This window comes from Leopardus geoffroyi, chromosome D3 (genome assembly GCF_018350155.1).
Source record: "Leopardus geoffroyi isolate Oge1 chromosome D3, O.geoffroyi_Oge1_pat1.0, whole genome shotgun sequence".
NCBI lineage: Eukaryota > Metazoa > Chordata > Mammalia > Carnivora > Felidae > Leopardus > Leopardus geoffroyi.
Window position 1 is genome coordinate 10,677,047 of NC_059339.1, and position 13,264 is coordinate 10,690,310.

Consider the following 13,264-nt stretch of genomic DNA (forward strand, 5'->3'; position numbering starts at 1 on the left):
GAATTTGTGGCCAAGTCCGACAGGAGTGCGAGTAGTCTGAGGACGCCTCTTACAGCTGGCATCTGAGGAGGGGGCGGTCTTGCCAGGACCTTGCCCTCTACCCCATGGGGTCTGCACCAGCTCCAGGTAACGTCAGAGTTGGATTGACCTGCAGGACAGTCATGCCAGTGAGCCGGTGTCGGGATATACCACCATTCTTGCCCCAGGACAAGGGCAAAGGAACGAGCGATGACCGAGGTTGAAGAAAGAACGACCGCTGAGTTCCCACCTACGCAGTCTACCGCTAGTTACCAGACCCTTCTAGACGCCCGAACTTGCACTGGAGACATAGACAGGAGACCATAAGACCCTGCTGCATCCTCACAGAGCTTACAACGTCGCTAGAGGTACATCACCTAAATCCCTCAAATAAAGATGAAGAACCATTGACAACCTCGGGCTAAGCGGTCGGCATGGAGTGGATTAAGGCCCGTAACCATAAGGCAAGCGACTCACAGAGTCCCAAAGGAAGGAACCACCCTGGTCCTTTTCTGCCAATATCTTCTCGGCATTCAGCAGACATTTAAGTTCATTAAGAGCAAAGAGAGCATTCATTCGTCACCATCAAGAAACCGACGGTCATGGGTCAGCACTGGGAGGAACGAGGGCACCAAGTCTTTTTTCAGAAATTGGCAACTCACGGGGGCGCCTGGGTGGCTCAGTCGGTGAAGCGTCTGACTTCGGCTCAGGTCACGATCTCGCGGTTCGTGAGTTCGAGCCCTGCGTCAGGGGCTCTGGGCTGACGGCTCGGAGCCTGGAGCCCGCTTCGGATTCTGTGTCTCCCTCTCTCTCTGCCTCTCCCCCGCTCGTGCTCTGTCTCTCTGTCTCTCTCTCTCTTAAAAAATAAACATTAAAAATGAAAAAAAAAACAAGTGAAAGGGAAATGAGCCAAGAACATAGCAAGAATCCAGTTAGGCACAGTGCAAGGTCAAGATCCCAAGCCCGTCATCCGCTCTCAGTTTCCCTGGCAACGAGGCCCCCCCACTTACCCCAAAGGAAGTAAGCGATGTTGACAAGCAGGGCAAATGGCCAAAGGCCCAGGAAGCGTTTGGGAAGAGGGTGAAAGGCAGACCACAAGTCAGGCCACCAATGGGGAGAATTTGCGGATGAAAGGACTGTCTGGGGCCTTGTCTGCCGGAGGGTTTCAGCTGCTCTGAACCTAGGCTTCAGCTGCTCTGAATCGAGCTGCTCTGACCAAGGCTAAGCTTGGTCGGGTCGGAGTAGGTAAAACTTATCACTCTCGTTCTGTTTCTTGATATCAGTGCCCGCGGGGAATCTCATACGAGGAGAAGATGAAGAAAACTTACTCTCTGTCTTTGCTGGGGCTGCCCTGGGGGAGCTGGCCTAGATCCACCCAGAGTGGGGTGTAGACCCGTGAGAGCTAGCCTGGGTCCGCCCAGAGTGGGGTGTAGACCCGGAGAGAAGTACTGGGAGCAGAATAGGAGGGCTCCAGTAACCCAACCCGGCACGCGTGCCTCGGAGGGAGTTCCTGAATCCGAGGCCTCTCTCTTCCCTTTCCCGTCGCTGTGGGACCGGGATGGGGCTTCCAGGGGAGAACCTCTCGTGTTCTGAGGGACAAGGCTCCAGCTGCCAGAGCAGGAAGTCATGGCCAGGAGGAGGGGAAGGGCTCAGTGGTTGTGAGAGCGTATGCGGCCTGGGGGTGGCGGGGTCAGGCAAGGGGACCCTTCCCCAAGGCCTGGCCACGGCGATGGCCAGAATAATGGGAGAGCCAGCGGGGGCCACTGTGAGCCCTGACAGAGGGAAGAGCAGACCCCACCCAAACCACGGGAGGCCTGGGAAAGCCAGCATGCGTGTGGCAGGCAGAATACGAGCCCCCCAAAGATGTCCGCACCCTCCTTCCTGGAGCCTGTGAATACATAACCTGGCCTGCCAAAAGGGCCCCCGCAGATGTGACTGAGTAAAGGGTCTTGAGAGGAGGAGAGGTTTCTGGGTGCTCAGGTGGGCCCAGTCTCATCACCGGAGCCCCTACAAGCAGAGCCTTGAGGCGCCCGTAGCGTCTGACTCTTGATTTCTGTCCAGGTCATGATCTCACGGTTCGCGGGTTCGAGCCTCGGGTCAGGCTTGCACTGAGAGCACGGAGCCTGCTTGGGATTCTCTCTCTCCCTGCCCTTCCCCTGCTCATTTTCTCTCTCTCAAAATCAAAAGATAAAAGGCAGAGCACCTTTCCCACCCAAGTTGGAGCGATTCAGCTAAAGCAGCAGCAGCAGGATGGGAGTGAGTGTGGCCGGTTTGGAAATGCAGAATCCTGAGTCCGCGAAGGCGGATGGCCTCTAGATGCCGCCAGTGAGCCCCGCTGACAGCCGGCAAGGAAACGGGGACCTCAGTCCTGCAAGCAGGCAACCTGAGGGCGTCTGGAAGCGGGTTCTCGGGCAGGTAGGGACACGGCCTTAGGAGACCCAGTGCAGAGACCAGCCAGGCCTGCTGGCTACATGAACTCGCATGGCTTTAAGCCACTGAATCTGCGGGAATTTGTTTTGGTCGAAGCCATCTCAGGTGGCGGACAGGTAAGCAGCCGGGGACCGGGCGCCCTGGGGTCAGCCTGTACCTGCCCAGCCTGCAGCCCCGGAAGGCAGGTCACGTGGGAGAGGCACGCCTCTGGTTTCTTTCCCCGCCCTCCACACCAGATGTGGGGGAGCTCCCGCACCAGGGCGGGGAGGGAGAGCGGCTTGCTATGTGCGCTTTATTTCTTCTTGCTCCCTCCGCTCCCTCCGTTCCCCCTGCGAAAGGAAAATCCTGGTTTTCTTACAGTTGTCTGTGTGATCTCACTTGGAGCGTGTCAACCCACTTGCACGCGGCGGTTTCCCACTCCCGGTCAATATCGCAGGCCTGCAGGGTGTGGGACTCGGGGCAAGGGCGGGGGGCGGGGGGCGCCATCCGCCCTGAGCGGCGTCCGTCCAGCTCACACCCTCACCCCTCCTTCACCTTCCTCCCGCTTTTCTTTCGCGGCTCCCGCACCCTTTGCTCTTTGCTGCCATCGTGTGGTGATCGGGAGAATTAACCTCGCGCGGGCGGGAAGCAGGAAAGTCCCAGGAACCGGTTAGGTGTGCTTTACGCCAGTGCAAAGTGCCTGGGGAGGGAGGTTCGTTTTGAACCGCGATCCAGGCAATAAGGCCTCTTGAAACAATCTGTTATTTCCACATCCCGTTCGTTAACCACTCACTAGGAGCAGAGAAGGGAAAGGCGACCAATGGCTCCGAAACAGGCCTGGGGACACTGGACGGACGCTACTGAATTAATCCGCTGAGCTATTTCTGCAATCATTCTGTGCAGTACATTCGAGCGAGAAACAGGCCTTTCCCATTGACCTCGAGTGTGACCAACAGGGATGCAAGTCTTTGAGGCTGGTCGGCTTTCCCACTTTTAAGAATTCCCTATTAAAAGGTTAATGCAGGAGATCCTAAAACACTGCTGGAACTGTATTCATGGATTGGGAGGCTGAATGCTGTTCAGATGACAGGGGCGCCTGGGTGGTGCCATCAGTTAAGCATCCGACTCGATTTTGGCTCAGGTCAGGATCTCGCAGTTTACGAGTTTGAGCCCGGTGAAGGGGGGCTCTGTGTTAACAGCGTGGAGCCTGCATGGGATTCTCTCCCTCTCTCTCTCTGCCCCTCCCCCATTCATGCACGCTTGCTCTCTCTCTCTCTCTCTCTCTCTGTCTCCATCTCTCTGTCCCTCCCTTGCTCACACTCTCTCTCTCTCTCTCAAAAAATAGACAAGGGAGCCTGGGTGGCTCAGTCGGTTAAGCATCCTACTTTGGCTCAGGTCATGATCTCACAGTCTGTGGGTTCGAGCCCCCCATCGGGCTCTCTGCTGTCGGCACAGAGCCTGCTTTGTATCCTCTGTCCCCACCTCTCTCTGCTCCTCCCCTGTTTGTGCTCTCTCGCCATCTCTCTCAAAAATAAATAAATAAACTTAAAAAAAAAAAAGACAAGCCACCTTTTAAAATATATATATATATTGTTCAGATGACAATACTACCCGAGGCAGTATACAGATTCAAAGCAATCTCTATCAGAATCTTCATGGTACGTTTTCCAGAGATGGGAAAAACTCATCCTAAGCTTCACACGGCATTTCAAGGGACCCAGAATAGCCCAAACAATCTTTAAAAATAAGAACAAAGTCGGAGGATTCGTATTTCCCGATTTCAAAACTTGACACAAAGCTACGGTAATCAGAACAGTGTGGTATTTGCCTAAGAATAGACATTCAGACCAATAGAATAGCATTGAGAGCCCAGAAATAAGCCCTCAGGTCCCTGGTCCAGTGGTTTCAACAAGGGTGCCAAGGTCATTCTATGGAAGTCGGTCCCTTCAGCACAGGGTGCTGAGCAAACCAGATGTATGCATACCACGAGGAAGCTGGGCCCTTAATCTTATGCCATCGAGGAAAATTAACAGAACTGGTCCAAGACCCAGATTTTAGGAGCTAAAACTATAAAGCTGTCAGATGAAAGCATGCACGATCTCGTATTTTGCAATGGTTTTCTTCAAATGTGACACCCAAACAGAGGCAACCGAAGAAAAAATAGATACGTCGGACTTCAGTACGTTTAAAAATGTTCGTGCATCAAAATGTTCGTGCATCAAAGGACGCTATCAGAGAGTGGAAGGGCCGCCCACAGAACGGAAGCAAACATTCGCAAATCCTATCAGTGAGGGTTTCCTACCCACAATATATAAAGAACTTCAACAACTCAACAACAAAAGACAAAAACCCAATTTCATGTTTTCAATTTATTTTTATTAAAAGTTTTCGTTTATTTTTGAGAGAAAGAGAGAGAGACAAAGCACGGGTGGGGGAGGGGCAGAGGGAGACAGAGACGCAGCATCCGAAGCGGGCTCCAGGCTCTGAGCTGTCAGCGCAGAGTCAGACGTGGGACTTGAACCTACCCACTGTGAGATCATGACCCGAGCCGAAGTTGGATGTTCAACCGACGGAGCCACCGAGGCGCCCCCGCAAAAAAACAATTTTAAGACAAAAAACAAAACAAAACAAAACAAAAAACAAAAACCAAAACAAACAAAACAAAAAAACCCCAAGGAAACAAACAAAAACAAAACACACGTGTAGGGGAGGATGTGGAGAACCGGAAACCACGCACCGGCTGGCAGGATTGTAACGTGGCCCGGCCGCTGGGGAAACTGTTTGACACGTTCTCCAAAAAGCGACACACAGAATCACCCCATGACCCAGCAATTCCGCCCCTCGGCATACACCCCAAAGGATCGGCAACGGGCATTCAGACAGATGCTTCACGCGCAGAAATATCCCCAGCAGCGTGGTTCCCGGCAGCCCAAAGGGGGAAACGAGCCACGTGTCCACCAACAGACAAACGGATGAGCGCACCGTGGGCTCGCCATGCAGAGGAATCGTCGTCAGCCGCAAGAGGAAGGAAGCGCGGAGCCGTGCGACATCGGCAGGCGGACCTCGAAAACAGTCCGCCAGGTCGGCGAAGCCAGAATAGGCCAGAAGGCCGACCGTGGCGCGGTTTCACTTACGTGCAATACCTACAAAAGGCAAGTTCGGAGACAGGAAGTAGATACGGGGTTGGCAGGAGCTGGGAGGAAGCCACAGATGAGGGTTATAACTTGAGGGGGCCAGAGCGTACGTCTGGGACGACGAGAACGTTTTGGAAATCAAGGCGATGGTTGCAGGGGATGGTGTGAGCCGCGATGAGTAGCTGTGCACTTGAAAGTGGCCGAAACGTCTGTTTTGCCGCACTGAGAAAATAATGAACAGATGCAAACACAACTGGGAAAAAGACCGTTTCGACGGAGCCACTTGAAACAAGAACCCAAACTCTCGTACTGATTGGGGAGGAGAGGACAGGCTTGATTGTGAGGCTCTCTTGAAAAACAAGAATGAAGACGAGCTTACGTGACATTTAACGCGCCCCACGTCGTGTCCCAGTTCATCGCTAACTCTTAAAGAGAGGCAGGATCAAGTGTTCTTTCCTCCATGTTCCCAATAAAATTGTATCTCCCACTTAGAGACAGGTAAGCCTGGGGGCGCCCGGGTGGCTCTGTCGGTTAAGCGTCCGACTTCGTCTCAGGTCATGATCTCACGGTCCGTGAGTTCGAGCCCCGCGTCAGGCTCTGGGCTGATGGCTCAGAGCCTGGAGCCTGCTTCGGATTCTGTGTGTGTCTCTCTCTCTGCCCCTCTCCCACTTGCCCCCCCCCCCCCACCTGTCTCTCAAAAATGAATAAACATTTTTAAAAATGATAAAAGAAAAAAGAGAGAGAGAGAGACATGTAAGCCTGAACACACAGATACATCCTAGTGTTAGGCCTGGGGGCATATTTGAATACAGACTAATTCCTTAAGACTCCAGTCACTGGTGAATGCTCTTCCATCTAGAAGCTTCTGCTCCGATAAGATCGTAAATACACGGAGAGCGCAAGAAGCCTTGGACTCAAAGGAACGGTCACCTTAGCTCTGCTCGTGGTGAGCGGTCACCTTAGCGTCACCTTAGCCTCATGATCTGCAGAGGCCAGTGCAAAATAAAAATGCAAGACCCCTTGCCCGAAACACATGAAGAGTTTCAAGACTTCATGAAGTCTTCAAGACTAGGACATCAGAGCATTGAACCACGTACAGTTCCGAGCGAGGGGCCCCCGCAGCCGGCCCCGTCTGTAGCTGAGACCTAGCAGGTGGCAAACAGCTGCTGAGAATCTCGGGTTGCGGGGAGGTACAGAAGAGAGAAGACGCAGGTGGGTGGCCCCAAGGTGCCAGCGGGGGCGGCCTAGCCAAGGCAGGCCAAATGGACCAAACACACCGCGCCGCACCCCCGTCCCCAGTCTGCATTCAGCCGAGGCCACGCGGGGCTCAGTTCTGTGCATCCTGTCTGCTAAGGAAGCTGCCCAGCGTTCCTGTGTTCTGTGTGCCTGGCACGGAGCTCTTCCTTGGCCATTTCATTGGACTCTTGCCTACTTTCCCTCCGTCCGACAGAGGGGGAAACCGAGGCTCAGAACCGCTCTCTTGCCGGAGGCCCCCGCCCAGGTCGTGGCCGGGAGGCATTCTCAGGCTCACGCCCAGGGCCCCACAGGTGGGGACTCTATACTCCCGGAGCCCTGCTGTCCTCCCCTTGCCTTTTCGGGGCTCCTGAAGGCAACAGAAGGCTCCACGTCCTTCTCCCCGCTCCCTGCTCACATCTTCCAGGCGCCCTGCAGTAAACAGCCCAGACAGGCCCAGTGCCCAAGCAGAAACGCCATCGGCAAACCCCGCTATCTCAAAGCTGCTCCGAGGGGAAATGTCCCTGCTGATGGGCCAGACTCGCTTCACCGCTCAGCTTGATTTAGGAGCCTGGAGAAGGAGGCTCCGTTGCTGCAGTATGAAGCCTGAGCAAAGAGGGCAGGAGGCGAAGGGACCCTGCTGCTGGCTCTGTCTGGCCCCCGGGGGAAAGGACATTCTCAACCACCGGCCACCATGTACCGAGCACCGCTCCCCTCGGGCCAAGAAATGAGGTAAGCGCCTTGTCACCCTAAGGCCTCAGCACTGCCTTCTGGGCTGGATACTGCCATTCCCATTTTACAAATAAGGAAACTGAGGCCCGGGGCGCCTGGGTGGCTCAGTCGGCTGAGCGTCCGGCTTCGGCTCAGGTCATGATCTCACGGTTTGGGAGTTCGAGCCCCGCGTCGGGCTCTGTGCTGGCAGCTCGGAGCCTGGAGCCTGTTTCGGATTCTGTGTCTCTCTCTCTTCTCTGCTCCTCCCCTGCTCATGCTCTGTCTCTATCTCTCAAAATAAATAAATAAACATTAAAAAAATTTTAATAAAATAAAACAAGGAAACTGAGGCCCGGGGAAGTCACTTCCCTGGCCCAAGGGCCTGCAGCCAGTAGGTGGGCTGGTGGGATGTTACCCCGGGGCCGGTCTGCCTCCAGATGTTAAGCTTTTAGCCCCTTGACCGCATGAACTCCTGAAAACCCCGCTTTGGGGGGCTAGCGAACCACTGTGGATCTCCGCTCGCACAGAGCAAAGGTTCCAACGGCCACGGATGATCAAAAGCCAAAGATTCTCCTCGAGTGGTAACAAACTTACTTCCCAGCTGAGCTTTGAGCCCAGGCTGCAGCCCCCACTCGACCTGGGCCAGGTGGCCCCTTCCGCAGCTACAATGACCCAGGTCCCGGGGAAAGACGCCCACCCACAGGGGTCACCAATGCCACCCAAGAGCCCGGCAGATTCCCTCAGCTGCAGCTCCCAGGGCCCCCCGCTGATTCACCCCACCATCGAGGCGTTGTTGGTTAAAGTGAAGATTCTAGCCTCATGACTCTCATGATTTGAAAGTAGTGATGACTAAACGCAGTATTTTTTTGACGTGGCTCCGACAGGCGAAATGCGATATAAACCATCTGCGATCTCCCCTGATGCCACGGTCTTAACCCGCTACACTCACGTCTGTGCTATGTCGCCCGTAGCGGACAGAAACGCCACACTGCAGTTAGCGGTAAATGAGAGTAAAGACGTGTTTTCCGATCCAAGTTCAAGGGGTCAGTGGACCCGGTCTCCAGAGTCTCCAGGTCGACCAAACCTCAACGAATCGCCCCACTTCTGCCCCATCCTTCTTCCTCCAGGCGAAACCTCGATTCCATATCCCAGCCTGAAAGTTGAAACCTGGGGGCCCTACAAGGTTTCTCCCTGGCCACGCCCGGGATCATCACAGACGCGTCTCTGTCCAAGGCTGCGGTTGCTAGTCCCCTCCTCCCTGAAGCCTCCCGTCCCCGCGGGCTGCATCAGGTGCCTCCTCTGTCCCTCCCCAGGCTCCACCCCCCCGCCACGTGTCACTTCCAAGATGAGAGCCGGTCACGATGGAGGAAAGCTGTCCGGTGTCTCTCTTCCCCGCACCGCGCCCAGCACGGAGGACGCGTGCTGTCCACGGAGGGAGGAGGGGTGCGCGCCCTCAGCAGCCTTCAGGTGAGCGAGAGGCAAGCCGTGAGTGTGTTCAGCCCCCGTGATGCCAGGTTTGTCTGTTGTGGCAGCTGGGGTTGAATACCCTGACACTTGCCCACCCCAGAGGGAGACGGGGAGTGACAGGAGGTCATGCTTTCGTGACTGCATAAGTGCCCGCGTGCATAAAGCTGGCCAACACCTACGGCAGTTACTATGAACCAGACATTGTCCCGAGAACCCTACATTCATTCAGCCACCTGGTCCTCACGCACCACACCGATGGGACAGGTGTTTTCACCTTACGGGTGAGAAAACAGAGGCACAGAGAGGTGCAGTAACTTGCCCCGGGTCACACAGCGAGGAAGGGTGGAAGCCAGGACTTCAGCGCAGACCCCAGACTGTGAGACCCGCGGGCCCATCCCTTCCCTAAAGATGGCAAGCGCGGGATCCACGGACACGCTGCCACTGGCGTGAGCAAGGCCACGTGGGATCCGTCAGTGACGGAAACTGCGGTGGCCCTGCTGGGAAGGGAAAGGGGGCAGCGTGGGGGCTCAGAGGTCTCAGCCACTCCTCACCGGGTGACGGTGATAGTCTGAATAGTGGGGCCAAGTTGTCCGCATCCTGAACCCCACGATCTATGAATATGCAACCTTGCACGGTGGAAGGGACCCTGTGATGCGGTCAGGGCTCTTGAGAAGGGGCGGGGCGGGGGGGGGGGAGACCTAAAGGAAAGTGTCCTGTAAATGAGAATCGGATTTTTCACCCCATTTCTGTGTATCCTCGACCTCTCTCTCTCTGGCTGGTAGCTTTGGGGTCAAAAGCCCCTTCTCCTCTCTCCTTCCACCCCCGCTTCCGTGCTGGGAAAGTCTCCCGATATGTGTTCCGTGGTCTCCCCCCGCAGACTCAGCTTCTAGATGAATGGCAGGTGGCCGGCCAGGTGCCAGCAGGTTGGCCAGAGCCCAGGCGGGGCAGCCGTGGGTCAGAATCAGATTGTCACGCCAGAGAGGACGACAGCCGGTGGCGGCCACTTCCTCGTCTGCAGCTGGGCCGCCCCGCCTCCCCGACCAGGTGGAGACCTCCAGATATCCTGGTAACCACCGAGGACACTGGGCAAGCCAGGAAAACTAATCCCGCTGAGGAGACCCAAGCCAGCCCTCTCCATGCTTGTCTTCCTCTGTGGGACCCTTGCCTCTACCAAGTTCAGCCGTCATCCGTTGTTCGCCCCCCAAGTACGTGATGAAGTTCACAGCATCAAGTACCCGCCAGCACTGTTGGTTGCCCACCCGGCAGTCACTTCCCCCTTCTTCCTTGCTCCCCAAACCATCCCACCCAGTCCCAGGGGATGCGTCTTGATTGGTCTAAGCCAGTGCCCTCTTGCCAGTGATTGGTCTAGAGGTGGGCATGTGACCCAGGCTTGGCCAATTAAACAGCAAGGGAAGTCTGCTAAGGGACTCTGGGAAGACTGTCTTCCTCTTATTAAGAGAGAGACGGGCCGGGAAAAGAGTTTTTTAATCTTCTTTCTCCCCTCCTGCTCTGGACACTGTTGTCTGAGGTTGTGATTTCTGGAGCTATGATGCCCAGATGTTTGGATCCCCCAGTCTAGATGTGGCTGTGAAGGTGTTTTTAGATGTGATTAGCATTGACATAAGTAGACTGATTAAGCAGATTGCCCTCCATAATGAGGGTGGGCCTGATCCAATCAGCTGAAGGTGGGGGGGGGAGAGAGGGGGGGGGAAGGCAAATATGGTACAAATGTTAACATTTGAAGAACCTGGGTGAAGGGTATACAAGAATGTATTACATCCTTCACAATTTCTCTGTATGCCCCAAATGAATTTAAAATAAAAAGTTAACCCCCCCCCCAAAAAGGGGGGGGGCGGGGTAGGCAGACAGGTTCAAATTTGGTTGCTCTCATGTAATGCCTGGGCTTTCCTTGGGAACCCAGGACCAGAGTACCAGCTCCTAGAAGCCCAGAAGCCACCTCGAGTCAGTTACAGTCCCTCTCGTACTCAACATCGGAGCCTCCCTCGTGTTTCCTTCGGGAAAATCTGGATTTTCGTAGGTGAGACTCGCGAAGCTCTGCGCGCTCATGTCACCGCACGAGGGGCCACTAGATTCAAACCCCGGCTGTACCAGTTAGTGGCCATGTGGCCCTGAGGCAGCGCTTGAGTTTTCTGCACCTCAGTTTCCTTATCTGCAAGGCGAGGATGATGATAGCACCTCTCTCGTAGGAATGTCTGTGAGGAGCAGAGGGCGGGGCCCACACAGGGATGATGCTCTGTGACCGCCAGCTGTCCTCGTGACCCTGGGCTGGAGAGTCACACGGACCCAAGTTCGAACCGTCGACGTGCCTAGCATTTGCTGGCTGATAGCACTCCGTCACTTGTCCCTTCCAGCCGCGGTGTCCTCATCCGTAAACGTGGACAAGCACTAACGCTTTCACCAGCAGGGTCCGGTGAGGATTGGATGGTGACAAGGATGACATAGGCACTTAGCCTGGTGCTGGCCACACAATAAGCCCTCACTGAAGGGTCTGGAGAAACAACTCCCTGGAACGCCCACCAGGATGGCTACTATCAAAAACAAAAACAAACAAACAAAAAAAACCCCTGGGACGCCTGGGTGGCTCAGTCGGTTAAGTGTCCGACTCTTGATTTCGGCTCAGGTCATGATCTCGCGGTTTGTGGGTTCAAGCCCCACATCAGGCTCGGTGCTGACCGCAGGGAGCCTGCTTGGGATTCTCTCTCTCTCGCTCCCTCTCTCTCTCTCTGCCCCTCCCCTGTTCTCTCTCTCCATAAATAAATAAACATTTTTACAAAGGTATTTTTTAAAAAAGGAAAAAACCGAAAGACAGAATATAGCAAGTGTTGTTGGTGAGAAATGGGAACCTTTGGGCTCTGTTGGTGGGGATGTAAGATGGGTGTAGCTGCAGCTCCCCGAAAAATTAAAGACAGAACCCCCATATCGTATCGGTCAGCCCAGGCCGCCAGAAGAAAATGCCACAGGCTGGGTGGTTTAAAGGACAGACGTTGATCTCGCCATCCTGGAGGCTGGAAGTCTGAGACCGGGGTGCCGGCGTGGCCGGGTCCTGGCGAGGGGTCTCCCCCTGCCTTGTAGATGACCCCCTTCTCGCGGGGGACGCTCGTGCTCTTTCCTCCACTTGAAGGCAGGGGAGGAAACAGAACCCCGTTTCTTCCTCTGTTTTGGAATGTTCTTATTTATTTTTGAGAAAGAGAGAGAGACAGAGAGAGAGACAGAGCGTGAGCAGGGGAGGGGCAGAGAGAGAGGGAGACACAGAATCCGAAGCAGGCTCCAGGCTCCGAGCTGTCAGCACAGAGCCGGACGCGGGGCTCGAACCCGTGAACTGTGAGATCAGGACCTGAGCCGGTCTTGACGACTAACCGACTGAGCCCCCCCAGGCGCCCCTGTTTCTTCCTCTTTTTATATAAACGTCCACCAGTCCTGTCTGATGAGGATCCCACCCCCATGGCCCCATTTAACCTTGAGTACCCCCTTTTTAGGTATGCCACGTCTCAAATACGTTCTCCTTGGGGGTGAGAGATTCCACACATGACCTGGGAGGGAGGTGAGCACAGTTCAGTCATAGCACAAATGATCCAGCAAATTCACTTCTGGGTGTATATTGGAAAGAACTGGAAGCAGGTCTCGGGGATGGCGGCTCACCTGCCCTCGGGGCAGCTTTATTCACAACGGCCCAGAGGTAGAAGCTGCCCCAGGATTCCTCCACGGCCCACCTGATACATCAAAGGCAACGTATACACACAATGGAATCTTCTTCCGCCCTGAGAGGGAAGGAAGCTTGACATAGGCTACCACGGGGATGAACCTTGAGGACATCATGCCAAGTGATAAAAAGCCAGTCTTGAAAGGACAAATAGACTAGAACAGTCACAATCGTGGAGACAGGAAGTACAGTGGGGGTTGCCAGGGCCCGAACCGACTTCGGTTCAGGTCATGATCTCGGGGTTCATGGGTTCGAGCCCCACGTCCGGCTCTGTGCTGACAGCTGGGAGCCTGGAGCCTGCTTTGGGTTTTGTATCTCCCTCTCTCTCTCTCTCTCTGCCCCTCTCCCGCTCATGCTTGCTCTCTCTCTCTCTCCCTCAGAAATAAACATTTAAAAAATTTAGAAATGATTGATTATAAATGTTATGGTGTGCATTTTTACCGCAATAATAATACATTAAAAACAGGTAAAATGAATTCCCTGGGAGTAGTCCTTCCAGCAGGAGAGCAACGGCCCAAAACGGGCCACCAGGGGGCGCTGTGTAGCCATTCCCCTTCTCTCCTCCACAGAA

General features: G+C 54.8%; 2 long non-coding RNA genes across 2 annotated transcripts; both read left to right on the plus strand.

The window, feature by feature from the left end:
• The first annotated feature begins 1,420 nt into the window (after positions 1–1,420).
• LOC123588422 lies at positions 1,421–3,455 on the plus strand. The gene is made up of 2 exons (XR_006707835.1): positions 1,421–1,491; positions 2,206–3,455. It is a non-coding gene; the product is annotated as an uncharacterized LOC123588422 (long non-coding RNA).
• Positions 3,456–7,821: 4,366 nt separating this feature from the next.
• LOC123587903 lies at positions 7,822–11,524 on the plus strand. Its single transcript, XR_006707599.1, has 3 exons — positions 7,822–8,972; positions 9,850–11,010; positions 11,180–11,524. It is a non-coding gene; the product is annotated as an uncharacterized LOC123587903 (long non-coding RNA).
• Positions 11,525–13,264: the final 1,740 nt, after the last annotated feature.